Source organism: Neofelis nebulosa, chromosome 15, assembly GCF_028018385.1.
Source record: "Neofelis nebulosa isolate mNeoNeb1 chromosome 15, mNeoNeb1.pri, whole genome shotgun sequence".
NCBI classification, from domain to species: domain Eukaryota; kingdom Metazoa; phylum Chordata; class Mammalia; order Carnivora; family Felidae; genus Neofelis; species Neofelis nebulosa.
The window spans coordinates 74,889,959-74,907,639 of NC_080796.1; the positions used below are offsets into that span (position 1 = coordinate 74,889,959).

Below are 17,681 nucleotides of genomic sequence, written 5' to 3' on the forward strand. Positions count from 1 at the left end.
CATTTTTTTTGGAAAAAATTAATCCAGTCAACAAACAGTCGGTGGCTGTTCAGTGCGCGCCCCGTTCAAGCACAGCGCAGAACGAAGACGGTGAGGTTCCCGCCGCTGTGGGGCTCCTTCCCGTCGCGGGATGCGGACGTCCAACGCACGAAGAAGCAAACGCCAGGCAGCCACCCAGGCAGCTGTGGCTGCCGTCCTGAGCGCTGATAGGGGTGTGACGGCTGGGGGAGGGGGGCTGGCCGAGCCGGGCTGGCCGAGAAAATAATTTCTGGGGCAAACAAGGTCGGGAGTCAGGGGGGCAGCGTGTGCGGAGGCCGGAAGGCAGGAGGGAAGGCAGCCAGGGCGGGCGCTGGGCAGAGCGGGGGCGAGATGTGGGTGCGGGGCCTGGCCGGGTACAGGTTTTCGAGCTAGGGCGAGAGGTTTGAATTTTAAGTGTGAAGAGAAGCCGTTGGAAGGTTTTCATCACGGCAGCGATGTGACCCGAGTCGTTTTTGGAAGGTCACCCTCACTGGGGAGGGAACAGGTAACAGGGCAAGAGCCAAGCAGCGAGACCGTCAGGAGGGACTGAGACGCCTCCTCAGGCAGGAGCGCAGCTGTGCGAGGGTGGGGGGGGGCGGAGCGGATGGACTTTGGACGCAGTAACGAGGTAGCACACGAGGTGATGTGATTTGCTGAGGAGGGGACGCTGAGGGAGGAATGGATTTAGGGGTAGGGCGTCCGGAGTCTGTTCTGCCCAAGACAAAGTTTGAGAGGCTCATCAAACACCCACAGGGGGCCGCCCGGTAGGCGGTTGGGAACGGCGTCTGGAGACCCGGGCAGGAGACCCGGGAGTTCTACACGGGAGTTCTACATTTGGGAGCCAGAAGCACATAGATGCAGTTTCCAGCCCCGGGGACAGGAGGCGGTCCCCCCCCCCCCGCCACCCCCCCCCCCTCGGGGAGCGTCCAGAGAGGAGGAGGGCCCTGGGAAGAGCCCGGAGGTCCTCGACGACGCTGAAAGATGAAACCAAGGAAGCGGTGCTTCTAAGGCAGGAGGCTGAAAAGATGCAAATCGAGACCCAAAGCAAGAGAACAACCGCATTCAAGGAGGGGAAGGTCGGTGGGCACCATGCTGGCGGCTCGGGTGGAAAAGGAGACATTGATGATGCAGCAGAGGACGGGGGCCGGAGCCTGGTCTTAGGAGGGAGGAGGGTGGGATCCGACTCGGGACTGGAGCAGGGACACCCTGCGTCCTCCTGGGTGGTGGCGGGGGGCACCGAGGGCCGGACGGGTTCCTGCCAGATTCCATCCAGGTCTCCCCAGGATGCAAGAAGCAGATCCTTGGTGTGGTGATGCTGGCATGGGGTGCTGGGGGGGGGCGAGGGAGGGATGACGGGGGACACTTCCTCTCAGGGACCCACCTAGGCTGATTTGCAACCGTCCCCAGACGTTTATTCAGAGGGGAGCCTCTGCCCTTCTGCCAGGCCAGCTTTTCTGCTGCCGAAGGCTGCTTCTTCTCTCCCATGGTGGGGCATCCCCCTCCTCCTTCTGTCCGTTGGAGGGGCATCCACCCCCCCTTCCCCTCCCTGCTCCTTCTCTCCCTCGGCGGGGCGCCCCCCTCCTTCTCTCCCTCTGCAGGGCATAGGAGGTGGAAGGCAAGGGGTCTGGGACGGAAGGAGGAGAGAGGAGGCATGCTCGTGGGATAAAGCGGAGCCTCCCCGGCCCTGGGCAGGCAGGAGATGGGGCGGGGTGGGGGCAAGAGGAGGGCACTGGGCAGGGCTGGACGGGAGCCGCCGTCCGTCCGAGGCCTCCTGGCTCTGTGGTTCCGGTGGGGCGGGCAGCAGGCAGGGGCGGTTGCAGGTGGGATTTCGGCGTGGGAAAGGGAGCGGCTGCGGGGCCGGGTGACTGGGGTGGAACCCGAGTGTGGTTCCCAGGGAGCAGGTCGGAAGTTGCCCTTCCCCTGACCCCTTTCTGCCATGAGTGGCTTTCCCACGGTCCCCAAGCCGAGCGGGGTCCCCTGCAGCCCTTGGCTCCCGTGCCGCCCCACCAGCCGGGGGCGGTTTCTGCAGGTGGCTCTGGCCCAAGGTGAATGCCAGCCTGCGGGAAGGGCACAGAGACTCTGCTTGATTCTCCCCACTGCCAGCAGGGCGGCTGGTCTCCCTTCCCCGTGCAGGGATTTGAGGCTCAGACCCCTCGCGTGACTTGCCCCAGGCCTCACGTTGGCAGCTGAGCCCCAACGTGGTCCCGGGGGGGGGGGTTCCTAGATTTCTGGGAGGACAGAAATACTCTGCTGTTCTGGTGAGGTTTGCTGCTGTCTGCATGCAGACTGGGTAAGCAGTGAGATGGTCTTCTGAGAATTTGTGTGATGAGAGAGGCAGTGCAGGGCCCAGGAACTGGCCCCAAAAGCTTCTGTCAAGTCTCACCTCCAGCAGATATTAGCCTTGTTGCCTGAGCAAGCCATTCTGGGTCTCCACCTGCTACCTGGGGCCAGCAATGCCCCCCCCCCCCGCCCCCATTCCAGGGCTGCTGTGAAGTTCACATGAGCTAATGTGCTGGAACTCATCAGCGGGAAGCTAACAGGCCACATGGAAGGCTGGGGTTTGATTTCAGCCCAAGAGAGAGAGGATTGTTTTTCAAAAGGAAAAAGGATTCATTGTACTTACTTGGGGATGTCATGATCACACGTGGATTTGTTGTTGAGGTTGTTGGCTGTGAGACAAAGGCACACGGGGCTGTGGGTGAGGAGTGCCCAGGCTGGGAAAATTCCAGACCCCACCGGTCTTGGTCTCCAGGCCCTCCCAGGCAGGAGGCAGCTTGCAAGATTGAAGATTCTGAATGACTGCACAGCTGGGTGTGTCCTTTGTTATGCCCTGGGGTTTCTCCAGCAGGTTCTCCTGACTTTGCACTCACTCGGCCTGCACTCACTCAGTGCCGGCTGGCTGAACGGAGAGGAGGCTGCCGGGCTGCCCTCAAGGTCACTTGGAGGTGACCAGCTGCCTGGCGGACTCAGCCCCCATCACTCTTACCTTTCTTGGTTCTTCGTGAACTGCTACTCATCCTATAGATCAAAGCGAAAGGACCTCCTCTCTGGAAAGACGCTCCCCCCGCCCCCCTCTCCGCCGTGTTACCAGATGCAATTAATGGCCTTCTTCTTTGCTCCCGGATCAGTGAGGATGCTTTTGGTTGCAGGTAACGGAGGAAAACGAATTCCAATAGACTTATGCAATAAAGAGGATTCATCATCTCAGATGACCGAATTTCAGAAGTGACCAACTTCAGGCATGGTTTGATCAGGGCTCAGGCTCTCATTCCCATTAGCTCCCTAGACTCCACTCTCCTCTAGGTGCTGGCTTCTTTCTCAGGCTGACTTCTCCCCAGGGCACGGTGGCTGCCCCCACCCTGTGGACGACACATTCATCCTGCTCACGTGTGGGCTGCAAGAGAGAATGTCTTCTGCCCCAGCCACCCAGGGCAGAAGTCCCCTGTGGCTGGACTGGGCTGATCCGGATTAGGATCAGCTGTAAGGCTGGCATCCTGTGATTAGGTTGGCATCACTTCCTGGGCCTGAATCAGTCGTTGTGCGATACGAAGGATGGCTTGTGCCAGGCGGGGACCACCTGGGAACTGGCACGGGGTCCGTCCTACCCAGACACGTGGCTGCTACGAAGTACGGTGGGGGGGTGGCTCCCAGAGGGAGAGCTCTGGGGGAGAAGGGGTGACGGCCGCCAGGCGTGCAGCCAACGAGGTCCACGGGCCCGTGGCACTGGGCGTGCTGTGCAGAGGTCCTGCACTAATGCATAGATCCGGTGACCAGCCCGACCCAAGGTCACCAGGATTTTCTCCCACACTGTCCTCTGGACATTCTCATACATTGACGTTTTACATGGAAATCTGCAGTCCATTGTAAGTGAATTTCTGTACATGGTGTGAGGTAAGGGTCAAAGCTAATCTTTTTGCATCTAGATTTCCAGTTGTTACAGCGTTATTTGTTGGAAGGGCTCTTCCCCCTCTGCTGAACGGCCTTTGCCGACTTGTTGAAAGCCAGGAGTCCACAGCTGTGTGGGGTCTGCTTTGTTCCACGGATCTTTGTGTCTATTTTTGTCCCAGCTCCATACTGTCTCAATTATTTCAGCTCAGTAATGACTCTGGAAATCAGGCAGCGTGCATCCTCCCACTTTCTTTTTCCAAGTTTGGCTTCTTTAGGTCCTTTGCGTTTCCACATAAACTTTAGAATAAGCTCCTAAACGTCTGTTAAAAAGCCCACTGAGGTTTTAATCGGGATCGCATTGAACCTATGGATCAGTCGGGAAGTTGGCCTCTGAACCATCTTGAGCCTCTGACCCATGACCCTGCTATGCGTCCTGCCATTTCTTACATCTCTAATTTTTCTCAGCCACGTTTTGTGATTTTCAGGGCACAGACGGTGCATGTCCTTGATCAGAACTATCCCTGTGTCATAGTTTTGATGCTCCTGTAATTGGCATTGTTTATTTCAATTTCTGGTTGTCGATGGCCAATATGTAGAAATACCACGGAGTTTTCTATGTTGAGCTTTTATCCTGAAACCTTTTGAACTCACACATCAGTTCTAGTAACTTTTTTGGAGAGTTTTACCAAATTTTCTCCATAGATTATTGGATATTCATGACATCTCTGAATAAAGACAGTTTCACTTCTTCCTTTTTAATCTGGATGCTTTCGATTTCTTTTTCTTGTCTTACGGTACTGGCCAGAACTTCATGTCGAATAGGTCGTGAGAGTGGGCACGAATGATTCTCCATCCCAGGGGGAAGCTCTCAGCATTTAACCGTTCAGTCTGCTGTTAGCTGTAGGCTTTTTGTAGATGCCCTGTATCGGGTTGAGGTGGTTTGTTCCATTCCTAGTTTTCTGAAGTGTTTTCATCATGAATGTGTATTGAATGTTATCAAATACGTTTTCTGAAATTATATCATATATATTTTTCTTTTCTAGTTGGTTAACATGTGAGTTCTACTCATTGATTTTTCAAGCCTTAAACCAACCTTGCTTTCCTTGGCTAAATCCCACTGATTGTGGTGTTTTATCCTTTTTATATATTGTTGGATTCAATTTGCTAAATTGTGGTTTAGAATTTTTGTACCTGTGTTTGTGAGGAATTTGGTCTGCATTTTCTTATAATGTCTTTGTTTTGTTGTGGTATCTTGGTAATTCTAGTCTCATAGAATGAATTGGGAATATTTCCTTCCCTTCAGTTTTCTGGATGAGTTTGTGTAGAGCTAGCGTTATTTAGGATTTACCACTGAAGCCGTCTGGGGCTTCCTTGTGGGGAGTTTTTAAACTTCAAATTCATTTTTTTGCTACATATAGGATTACTCACATTATTTATTTTTTCTTGTGTGAACTTTAGTGGTTTGCATCTTTCACACTAAACCAGGCTTTAAATTTCCTCTGAGCTGTCAGACGAGTTGGCATGGAGTTGTTTACAATACTTCCTAATATCCTGTTGGCATCTGAGAATCTGTAAGGACGTTATCTTCTCATTCCTGAGACTGACAAATTTTCGACTATTCTCTTTTTCTGATTGGTCTGGCTACAGAGTCATCAATTTTTAAAAAATGTTTATTTTTTGGGGCGCCTGGGTGGCGCAGTCGGTTAAGCGTCCGACTTCAGCCAGGTCACGATCTCACGGTCCGTGAGTTCGAGCCCCGCGTCGGGCTCTGGGCTGATGGCTCGGAGCCTGGAGCCTGTTTCAGATTCTGTGTCTCCCTCTCTCTCTGCCTCTCCCCCGTTCATGCTCTGTCTCTCTCTGTCCCAAAAATAAATAAAAAACGTTGAAAAAAAAATTAAAAAAAAAAAAAAATGTTTATTTTTTAATAACTTTGAAAAAAACATTTGTTCATTATTTTTGAGAGACAGAGAGAGCATGAGCAGGGGAGGGGCAGAGAGAGAGGGAGACACAGAATCCGAAGCAGGCTCCAGGCTCCGGGCTCCGAGCTGTCAGCACAGAGCCAGATGTGGGGCTCCAACTCACGAACTGTGAGATCATGACCTAAGCTGAAGTCAGACGCTTAACCAACTGAGCCACCCAGACGCCCCCATTTTTTTTTAATTTCTCAAAGATCCAGCTTTTGGTTGGATGGATTTTTTGTAATGCTTTTATGTTCTCTATTTCAGTGATTTCCAACCCTGATCTTCCTTTCTTTCGTTTACTTAGGGTTGTTTTCTCTTCTTTTTCCTAATTTCTTTTTTTTTTTTTTCAACGTTTTTTATTTATTTTTGGGACAGAGAGAGACAGAGCATGAACGGGGGAGGGGCAGAGAGAGAGGGAGACACAGAATCGGAAACAGGCTCCAGGCTCCGAGCCGTCAGCCCAGAGCCCGACGCGGGGCTCGAACTCACGGACCGCGAGATCGTGACCTGGCTGAAGTCGGACGCTTAACCGACTGCGCCACCCAGGCGCCCCATTTTTCCTAATTTCTTAATGTAAGAGCTGAAGTCGTTCACTCAGGGCCTTCTCTCTTCTCTGATGCAGGCGTTTGATCCCTGTAGCCTTACAGGCTATCAGCTCCCTAAGTACTGCTTTTGCAACAAACTCCAATTTGTTGTGTTTTCTTTTTGTTCAAAATATTTTCCGTCTCTCCCCATCTCCTGTGCGGCCCGTGGGTTATTTGGAAGTGTGGTATTTAGCCTCTAAGTATTGGAGGCTTCTGCGATCTTTCTGTTGCTGATTTCTGATTGAGGTTCCTTTCGGTCAGGGAATATTTTTATGTGGCTTAAATTCTTCCAAAGTGAGCGAGACTCATTTTGTAGTTCTGGGTTTAGTCTGCGTGGTGCCTCTTGTGGGCGAGCGGTGTGGACGGTGCTGTTGAAGGCACATCCTTACTTCTATGTCCACTTCATCCTAATCCTGCCCCTCTTCTCCTGCCCACCTCTTCTCATTCCAGGGGCGTCCTTGGCCCGTGAAGGGTACTGGGGTCACCGCAGTGGCCTCCGACCAGCTGTGACTCGACCCCTGGGCCCACAGGTGTAGCCGCCTTCTCTGAGACATTCGGCCCCATGGCTGGTGAAGGACTGAGCAAACCTTGGGTTCTGTTACGAGGAAGTAGGGGGGCCGTGGCTGGTGGGGTCTGTTACCCTCTGTCTGACTGTCTCCCAACGTGGCCAGACATCTGACCGTGTCAGAGTTTTGATCACCCCCCTCCAGGGGCTACACGGCAACTTCCGAGTGTCAGGTCACCAGAAGGACACTGGGGGCTCCGGCGACCTGACCTTCGTGCGCCTCTCCCCACCTTGCACCGCCAGCTCCCCGGCAGTTGCCGGGGATCCCGGGCTGTGTCTGGGGTCCCTCTGGGAGCTGTGCACCCCACTCCCACAGCTCTGTGGTGCTCACACTTGTGAGCACTGGGCCTTTCGTCCCAGGGGCTCGATGAATCTTTTCTGAACTGAACTACAGCCCTGTTGGCATCTGTCCTGAGCTCCAGGCCTGTCTGGCCCGTGCACGGTTTGTCCCAGCCCCGGAAAAGTGCTGTGTCAGCACCTCCGGCCCCTTCTTTCTCCTGCATTCTGGGTCTCGGGGAATGTACCTTCTAGAGCTGCTCAGGGCAGGATTTGGGGATGATCCTTTCTCTCCTAACCCCATATCCCTCCTGTCACCAAGCCCTGTCAGTCCTGTCTGATGACTCTCCAATTTTGCTCTTTCTCTCCTCCCGGGGCGGAGTACAGGCCCCACCCCCCAGATGGCTGCAGTGGCCTCCACACTGGCCTTCCTGTCTCCAGCCTCGGTCCTATGCCCGCTTTCTGCAGCCAGAGCAGGGGCACCCCCTGCGTAAATCCTTTCATGCTCCCTCTTCTAACTACTTGTCCTGCTTGTAAGGCCCTTCGCACCTGCCTCCTACTTATTCTCTGGCACCTGTCTTAAGGAGTGCTCTCAAACTCACTGAGCACAGGCCATGTGGGATTATCCCCACTCTCCCCAGCGGGACTGGAAGCTTGCTCTCAGCCGGAAGTGAGACTACCCTGGCTTCTGCTCCCCAGCTGGCTCACGGGTGCTCCCATCAGAACTCAGCTCAAGCGTTACAGACCCTGGGAAAGGACCCCACCCCCGCCCCCTCTCCAGGGAGACCTCCCAGCCCCGCCCACTCTCCGGGGAGCCGCCCCCGCCCCGCCCGCTCTCCGAGGACACTCCCGGCCCCGCCCACTATGCTGGGAGACGCCCCCGCCCCGCCCACTCTCCCCAGCTCCGCCCTCTCTCCAGGGAGACGCCCCAGCCCTTCCCCTCATTATACAGGGAGATGCCCTCAGCCCCGCCCACTCTCCTGGGTTGACACACGTGGCTCTCCCCACTGTCACAGACCCTGGCCCCGCACTGTATTTGTCACTTAACAATGTCTTGTGGCACTTCTGTGCTCCAGGCCCTAGGGTAACAGGTGCCCACTCCTTGGGGCTTCTGTTTCAGTGGGTGTCAGGCTGGGGGGCGCCAGTGCTAAGCACACACTGATTACCACGGACACCCTGCAGCTGTCCATCAGGGTGTCAACGGAGTAGCCTGAGGAGTTAGGGACGGTTTCCCGGAGGAGGTGGTGGTCGCCTGGGAGTCCTGCGGGGGGAGGGCCTGGCAGGCAGATGAAGAAGGTGGGGGGGGGGGGACGTTGCCAGAGTTCAAGCAGAGGAGCCCTGGGTGGTGAGGGGTTGGGCTCTCCAGGGGCTGGGAGAGCGTGTGTGGCAGGTGGGGTGGGAAGGGCACCGCACGGAAGAGAGCCAGGCCGCGGGGGGCCACCCACGAGGACTTGGCTTTTATCCCGCAGCTCCGGGAAGCCTTTCCAGGGTCTGAAGCAGAGGAAGGGGCGGCACGGTCAGATTTGCGTTTTCCAGCGATTTCTGTGCTGCCCTGCGGAGGCGGGTTTGAGGGCAGGGGGGACGGCGGTGGGGCCAGTTAGGTGTGAGGGATGTGACTTGGGGCAGAGGGGCAGGGACGGAGGGAGGGCGATGTTGGGAGCTGTCATGAGGCTGGGTCACCAGGACCGGGGGCACACCTGCCATGTGAGGTGCTGGGGCTCTGGGGGGGGTGGTGTGGGGGACAGAGAGGTGGGCGCCGCAAGGAGGGACACACGTTCACCCCTGGCTCTCAGGTGTGGGGCCCGGCGAGTGACCCACTGGACAGATGCCCTCGGGCTTGCTGACCCGCTTTGTCCGCTGAGCGGCCGTCACACAAGAGCCGCTCCTCCTCGGGTGACCACGGGAGAGCCCCGCTATGGCCTTCCTCACCTGGCGGGCTTCCTGTCCAGCTGGTTGCCCCGGATGCCATCGGAGAGGCACAGGTGCGTAGCAGTGACTGTGTAGGTGTGAGAGAGGGAGGGGGTGGGAGACGGGGGCCTCGCGCTTCCTTAGTGTTCGAGGCTCAGCTGGGGCCATGGTCTGGCTGCCCCGCCACTCTCTGGCCCAGGCACGTGAAACACTGTCCTGCCACTGCCACATTATGTCCCCAGACTTCCCCAGAGGCTTGGGGTTCTGCGTTTGCCTCGTGGGGTGTGACACATGGAAGGCACAGCTCACCCACCCCCGGCCGGGCACTGCTCATTCATTCATTCACTCACTCATTCATTCACTCACTTATTGACTCATTCATTCACTCATTCAGTTATTCATTCATTCACTCATTCATTGACTCATTCATTCACTCATTCATTGACTCATTCACTCATTCATTGACTCATTCAGTCACTCATTCATTGACTCATTCAGTCACTCATTCACTCATTCAGTCAGTCACTCATTCACTCATTCAGTCACTCATTCATTCACTCACCCACCACGTGCTGGGCTCTGTGGAGGCTCCGGGTGGGTCATGGCAAGAAGACAGGCGGGTCCTGCCCCTTGAGCTCACCTCGTGCGCGTCCGGACACCAGGGGTGCTGCCTTTAGGGTCAGCTCGCGGGCCCCAGCACACGTAGCGTCCCCTGTGCCCGAGCTGGCCGAGAGGAGGCCCTTCCGGAGCCCACGTCTGGCGCTGCCCAGACACACACACCTTCCTCCCGGAGGTTCAGGGCAGTGGCGCCGGGAACAGCAGGACCTGATAAGTGCCTGAGACTCGTGAGCGGCTGAGCACAGCCTGGAGCCGGACGGGGAGCGCGGCACCACCTAACGAAGATGCCAGGCGGGTGGGGTTGGTGGTGGTGTCTTAGTGGGATGCAATTTAACGTATCTGCGCGGCTTCCTTTAATGAAATCAGCAAGACAGAAAGTATCAGGTACACGCTCACTACAACTGCGCTGAAACCGACGGTCTCAGCTGTGCAGGGAAAGCACAATGCACAGAGAAGACTGCAGTCTGCTAAACGTTAACGATACTTCAGGTAGGTGGCTTATACATTTTCTCCTTTATTGTTTTCTGTTCTTTCCAGATTTTTATATGAGCAAGCAAATATTACTATGAGAATTCAGAGAAGTAATTTTTTTTAGTGTTTATTTTTGAGAGAGAGAGAGACAGAGAGAGTGCGAGCAGGGGAGAGGCAGAGAGAGAGGGAGACACAGAATCCGAAGCAGGCTCCAGGCTCCGAGCTGTCAGCCCAGAGCCCGACGCGGGGCTCGAACCCACGAACTGTGAGATCACGAACTGAGCTGAAGTCGGCCACTCAACCGACTGAGCCACCCAGGCGCCCCTGAGAAGTAAATAAAAACACTGAAAGCCTCCTATGTGTACAGGTTGGCATAGATTAGAAAAGTATTTCCAGGGATGTGAGAAGGGCTTGGTGAACACCGAGCCCCGTTGGCTTCAAAGTTCTGGGGTTTGATTTAATTCCGTGTGAGCCGAGAAGCTCACGCTCTAGTCAGACTTCTTTATTTGCTCATCCGTTAGTTCCCAAGTGTGTGGCATCCCTGTCTGTTCCTGGTGTTGTCCCCCACGCCGGGCACACAGACGCGTAAGGACAAGCCACTCCCGCTGGGAGTCCCTACAGTGTCGGGGGCTCATGGCAGAGGTCACGGCTGACCCTGTTTGGGGCTGTGGGGATCAGGGAGGGTCTCACGAAGGAGGCTCGTTTGAACAGGGCCTTGAGGGATGAAAAAGAGTTCTCTAGGCAGCCTATCGAGGGACACAGCGTATGCCACGTTGGGGATTACTTTTGGAGATGCCCACGTGCGCTGTGAGGGACGCCGGGGTATGTGGATTGTCTGCAGACTGCGGTCCTCCCAGCCGCGGGGCTCAGGAGGACAAGGGTCGAAGGTCTGAGCACACACGTCATCACGACCCCGGGGGTCCTGGCTGTGTCTTCCTTCCCTTTAACCAAGACTCCTGTGTGTCCCAGGCCTCTTTGGAAAATGACCGCTCGGCCTCTCAGTACCGCCTGGTCCCGGGTCTGGAAACATCTGGGTCCTGCCCAGCTGGAAAGACGGGGCGTGACCCCCTGGATCTCTGTCCTCGGCCGCGAGAAGGTGACCCACAGCTGGAAATTCCCATGGCAAGTGTCGGTGTTGACAAGAGTCCCTGAGAAAGTGGTGGCCAGGGGGCTGTGTGCCGAGCCCTCGAGGCCTTTCCCCTCGGGCTCTCCTTCTTCTGTCCTCTGTCCTCTGTCCTCTGCCGCGGCCTCCCTTCCCTCCACGTGTCCCCTCCGTGCGGCCGGCCCCTCGGCCTTCGAGCCGCTGGCGGGCCCTCCCAGGGCTGCTCTGTCCCCTGGCTCTGCACACCTCTCTCCTCCCTCCTCCTTGTCGCCTGCCTGGCTCTGGGTCACCCCCTTACTTGGTTCCAAAGAGCGAGCCCCAACTTGCCCATGAGGGTGCTCAGAGGGGGCGGAGTCGGCGGGCGCGTCTTTGGACAGGCGTCTCTTCAAGGAGCCTGAGTCCGTGACGTGAAAGTGTGAAGGGCTCTTCCACTCCGGCTCCCCGCTCCTGCGTGAGCGGACACATCTCCAGACAGGGAGCCGTCAGGTTTCCTGCAAGAAATTAAAGACCCGGGCGCCGCGCAGCGGCGCCCATCACCTGCGCCGCCCGCTGGCCTTCGCCAGAGGCTTTGCTTCCCGGGTGCGTGGAGGCCACATCTTTAATAGGATCCCTTCCCCAGATCTCTCTAAGGAAGGTGGACGCGTGTCTTCTAGATAAGCGAGCTCACAGTAAGGCTGGCGGTTCTCATTTCGGTGCGAGCCAGCGTCTCACCCCTTCTTATCTGAGTCACAAGGACACTGGGCCGGCACCGTCCTCGACGTCTACACTGGGGAGCTGTCCTGGTGGGGGAGAATCCTTATGGTGAGTGCATCTGGGCCTCCGGCTGGTCTGGTGGACGCAGTGCTGGGCTCGCTTCCTTCTTGAATCTCTGATTCCTTGATTCAGTGCTCAACCCGTCAGCATCTGCTTCAGAGGAAGACAGGCCCCAGTCTAGCCAACATGGCCCCCACCTGCCTCGGTGGGTGATTGGGTTAGCTCTGAGCATGTAACCTGTTTTTGACTAGTGAGACATGGAGGACAGTTTTCTGGGACGGTTTTCCTCTATTAAAAGAAGATCCAAGATTGGTGTGTCTCTTTACTGTTTCTAGACTTTGAAGGGTGGTGATGGGATGCCTGGAGGCACTGCAGCCATCTTGTGATCATGAGGAAGTAGCCAACATGCTGAAGACAGTAGGGCAGAAAGTCAGAAACAACCTCTGTTCATGGGGACACATGCCACCAGATTAATGGCCCCTAGAACGATTTTAACCTCTCCAGTCCTCAATGTGTGGGATAATAAACGTCCTTGTCTTGTGTTTTTTTTTTTAAGTTTGTGTATTTATTTTTGAGAGAGAGAGAGTTGGGGAGGGGGAGAGAGAGAGGGAGACACAGAATCCGAAGCAGGCGCTAGGCTCTGAGCTGTCAGCACAGAGCCCGATGTGGGGCTAGAACCCACGAACCGTGAGATCATGACCTGAGCCGGAGTCGGACGCTCAACCGACTGAGCCACCCGGGCACCCCAAATGTCTTTTAAAAAGAATTTTTAAATATTTATTTATTTTTGAGAGACAGAGACAGAGCACAAGTGGGGGAGGGGCAGAGAGAGAGGGAGACACAGAATCCGAAGCAGCTCCGGGCTCCAAGCTGTCAGCACAGAGGTGGACACGGGGCTCGAACCCACGGACTGCAACATCATGACCTGAGCCGAAGTCAGACGCTCAACCCACTGAGCTCCCCAGGTGCTCCTCTTTCCAGCCATTTTTAAAGGGACCAAGAGGGGAGGGACCAGGTGCAGAGAGCTATTTCATGACATTTCGGCGCTGGAGAGAATTTCCTGCAGAGACCGGGTCCCTTCGCCACCGTTGCCCCAAGTACAAATCACGCCTCTAATGCCAGCACCAGCACTGAGGGGGAGGCAGATACACCCAGCTCTCAGTTCTCCATGGTGATGAGGGACGTGGATGGTTGGAAGCAGCAGATAATCCCGAACCTGCTTTGAGTCACCGGCTTCCGCCGCCCCCCCCCACCATCACTTTTGTGGTGCAGCTGACAGACCGCCACGTGGATGCCACGTGGGTGCATGTGTCTCTTCTCCCTTCTGGCGCGTCACTCGGCTAAGCTGCTTCAAAATGGCCAAGGCTGGGCCACCGGAGGAGAGGCGAGAGGCTGACCCGCCCCCCCCCCCACCCCTGGCCAAGAATAGGGCCAGCCTGGCTGAGCTTGGCCTTGGAGTCGGGCTCCCGACACCCCTTGGGCTAGTCTGACGTCGCCTCCCCCAGGACGGGCAGCTGGGGGTCCCGTAGGCAGAAGCGAGCGCCGCAGATGTCGCCCCCCCAGGCCCCATGGCCGAGGGCTCCTTTGCTCAGAGCGCCTTCCCTTCCCGTGGAAAGCCACGGGCCTGGCTCTTTCCCTCCCGAACAACCGCAGGAACTGGGTGTGGCTGTGCTCCCCGCATTCAGCGCCTTCGTGCTCCTGATGCAGTAGTGGAGGGCTCCTTGCTGTCCACCCTCCCTCTCTGCCAGCGGGACACCCTCACGGGAGAGGGATGCACCAAGCAGAGAAGGAAGGGGCATTTGCCTGGGACCCGCCGCGTGCCCGCGCTGTGCTAAGTGCTTCCGGCCCACTACACCACGAGGAGACCGGATCTTTCCAGTTCGAGCGGGTCCAGCCTTACCTAGGAGATACTGGCTGCTTGCTTGTCCCTGGCACTCTATTCTTCTGGAAAATTCCTGTCTTGGTATCCAAACACACAGATCAAGTCCCTTCAGTCCCAGACCTGGGGGTCAGCTGTGTCTGGATCCTTGTAGTCTTGTCCTTTCTCTCGACACTGGAAGGTCCATCAGCCAAGATCCGTGGGTCTGACAGCACGTGGGACCCTAAAAGTTCTTTCTCGGGCAAGGGGAGGGGGATGGCGCTTTCCCTGCCTTCGTTAGGAGATGGAGCAATGCCCCACTGACGGGGCCAGACTCGGGATCTGCCGGGGCTGCCCCTCCTGGCTGGTTCAGAAGCTTCTCCAATGGGGGCGGAAAACAAGAAGTCAGTACAAAGCCACTAGCCTTACACTCCGGGCTCACATTTGCCTGTGCTGGAGGCTTAATCACCAGGTTTGCAGGACGAAAAAGAACTTGCACCAAGAAAAGAGGGTTAGTGGCTCACCAGGCCTCCCAGAAGCCCCCGCGACCACGGCCACAAGGAACGTGGGAGCCGCCTCTTGTCACAAAAGCACAGGCTCAGACACAAGGAGGAGGCGGGCTTTCCTGCATTGCATCCCCCCCATTAGGGTCCTGTTGGGGGTGGGGCACATACCCCCCACCCCCATTAGGGCCCTGGTGCGTCTGGGGCACATACCCCTCAACCCCGTTAGCGTCCTGGTGGGTCCGGGGCACATATTCTCTCTGAGGTCTGCGGCCTCACCCTGGTGCCATTCCGACCTGGGACTTTCAAGTGCCCAAAGGAAAATGGCTGAGACGAGAGTGCTGGGTCTTTGGGGAGGACACGGGCCTCACGGGGTCCCAGCTGCTTGGTGGAACAGGGGGACAAGAAGTGACTCACAGAGGCAGCTGCACAACACCGGGTGCTTGGCAGGTGCTCCCCGGTGCTGGCCGGGTCTGACTGTGAGCCGCAGTCCAGGTCCGGTGACGGAGCGACGGAGGGGTGCCCCCAGTGGCTGCGCACCCTCCCCATCCAGTGACAGGCAGCCTGGAAATCTGGAGTCGAAATGTTCTCTCCTTCCCTGACGCTCCCGCATCTCCTGGGCTTGTGAGCAGGAAGACAAGGTTCCCCAGGTAGAGGTCATGGCCAGGTCCAAAGGCCCCTCGGTCTCGAGACATGCCCTCCGGGCTGCTGCTTACTGGCACCTTCTACCACCGAGGGCTCCCTACAGCCCGGCGTCCATTGCTCCGTCAGAAACGCTTGCCGTAGGCTGCGCGGTGGCCCCGGGAAGTCCGCGTGGGGCTGTGCCTCTGCCCAAAGCAGGTTCCTCTGCTGCAGTCAACACCAGGCCGCAGGGCTGCGCATCCTCCTGCCCAGGACGGCAGACCCTCCACTCCCTGGCCCCAACGTTTGCGACAGGACTGTCCTTGAGTGGCCGAGTGGCCTCGTGGTCCAGGATGGGCGGTGATTTGTGGCTTTCCTGAGCTGGGATGGGAGTTCGCTTGTTGTAAAGTCAGCATTGGACTGAGTCACCACTTGTGAGTGAGCCTAGCTGGCTGCCCTACGCCTACTCTGTGGGGGACTCTGTGGCCCTGTGTTCAAGGTTGCTTCTGGAATTTCCACAGAGTCCGGACGTGGAAGAGCTTTCTGGTTTGCTGCCTGTATCTTACGGCAGAAATAAAACACGAGAGAGATAAACGTGGGGGCTTGGCAAAACCTTTGGTCCCTCCCTCCCTCCCTCCCTGTCTCTGCACATGTACACAGATGCACACACGTGTCCGAGGGTTCTCATGTGTGCGTGTGTTTGCCTGTGTCTGGGTCTTTCTGTCTCCAGGGCCTTCCAGGCTGGACATGGGCTTCCCCCAGCTGCTCCTACTCTTACTCCAGGGTCAGTGCGCGGGAAAGAGGCGCGTGGGGGCGGTCAGGGCCCGGGAAGGGGGTGTGTGGGGGCGGTCAGGGCAAGGCAAAGCTACTCTGCCCCCCTCATGGCCACACCCGAGTGGGGTGGGCACAGCCTACAAGGCCACCCCACCATCGTGCGTGTGTTCAGCGGGTGTAGTGTAGACCCGGTGTGCTGTCCCAGAGGCCCTCCCATTAAAGGCCCGTTGTGGCCACTGGGGCCCTGGAGGGTGAGGCCAGCTGTGCCCTGCCCGCTAGCATGTGGCCTTTGGTTGAAAGCAGAGAAAGGAAGCCCGACGTTGGACCCTCTGTCCAGGCGGGCCTGAGGTCTCTGGGCAGGTGGAGGCTTGTGGTCTTGGTGACCTGGTGACCCGCAGGTGGGCAGCTGTGGGACATGGACAGGGGCGAGGGTGTCGGACTTCATGGTGCAGAGCTCAGTGGTGGGGAACAAGGTCTGGTCTCGTGGTAGGGACAAGAATAACAGTGACACTGTCCTCATCTCTTGGACGGATGTTCAAGAAGGTATTATGCTCTGGTCCTCAAGGCAGAGACAGCATTATCGGTGGAGGGGCGCATGCTGTGTCCTCAGGCGGGGGAGCAGAGTGGCCACGAGTCCAGCTCAGAAGACCTCCGTGGTTGTCCTTACATGAGGGCCAGGGGCCGTCAAGGTCTCTCCTGCAGACAAGGCCCACGCCTGCTGCCCTCCCCGCCACGGCCCATTGCCACCCGCCACCGCCCCGCATGCCCGCCACCCACACGGTCTTTCCCGCTGCCCCTTCGGGCACACTGCCCACCGTCCGCGCCCCTGCCCTTCCCCGCCCCTGTCCACGCCCCGTCCACGCCCCCGCCCCGCCCCGCCCACTCCGTCGCGCCGTCCACGCCCCGTCCACCCCGCCCACCATCCACGCACTCCGTTGCGGGGCCTCTGCACCCCCCTCCCTGCACCTGCCCCAGGGATGCTGTCCGAGTGATTGATGTCCGTTTCGATGGGAGCCTGTCAAGACACCACTGCCTTTCCAATTCTGGCTAAGCCGACTGCGGTTTGTCAGTCTCCCTGCACGGGTCCAGCTTGTTGCTTCCAATTTCGTGCAGTTTCCATCTCGCCTCCCAGCTTCCCCTCAGCCCATCTGATCCTGCTCCCCCTGCGGCGCTTCCGCGAGGCCTCCCGCTGCTGCAGGCTTGGCGGTCGGGGCGGCGGCTTGGGGACTCCAGCAGGGAGGGCGGCTGCGGATTGTCACTGAGGAGGGACAGTGTCCATAGCAACCCTCCAGCTGCCACTGTACCAGGAGGGAAGGGGGCAAAGCAGGGAAGTGAGCCAGATGCCTGCCCTTCTGCATTATTCATATCCAAGTGCTGGGCACCGAGGCCGGGCTGCAGCCGGGGGCCTGGGCTTGGAGGGCACGGGGCAGGGGTGGGGAGCTGGTGGGGAGGGGTGGGGAGGGGCGCGGAGGTGGGGTGGGGAGGGGCGCGGGCGGGGGAGGGCGGAGCTGGCAGGGAGGGCAGAGCTGGTGGGGAGGGGTAGGAAGGGGCGCAGGAAGGGAGGGGGGAACCGGGGGGAGGGGTGCGGGGGGTGAGGGGGGAGCTGGTAGAGGGTGGAGGGGGAGGAGGAGCTGGGAGGGAGGGGGGAGAAGGGGCGTGGGGGTGGGGAGCTGGCGGGGAGGATGAGGAGGGGGAGCCAGTGGGAAGGGGTGGGGAGAGGTGCGGGGCGGGGAGGGCAGAGCTGGCGGGGAGGGGTGGGGAGAGGTGCAGGGGGGCAGGGG

At 57.8% G+C, this 17,681-nt stretch overlaps 1 long non-coding RNA gene across 1 annotated transcript; it reads left to right on the forward strand.

The window, feature by feature from the left end:
* The first annotated feature begins 6,427 nt into the window (after positions 1–6,427).
* LOC131495665 (uncharacterized) lies at positions 6,428–12,453 on the forward strand. The gene is made up of 2 exons (XR_009254057.1): positions 6,428–9,274; positions 11,259–12,453. It is a non-coding gene; the product is annotated as an uncharacterized LOC131495665 (long non-coding RNA).
* Positions 12,454–17,681: the final 5,228 nt, after the last annotated feature.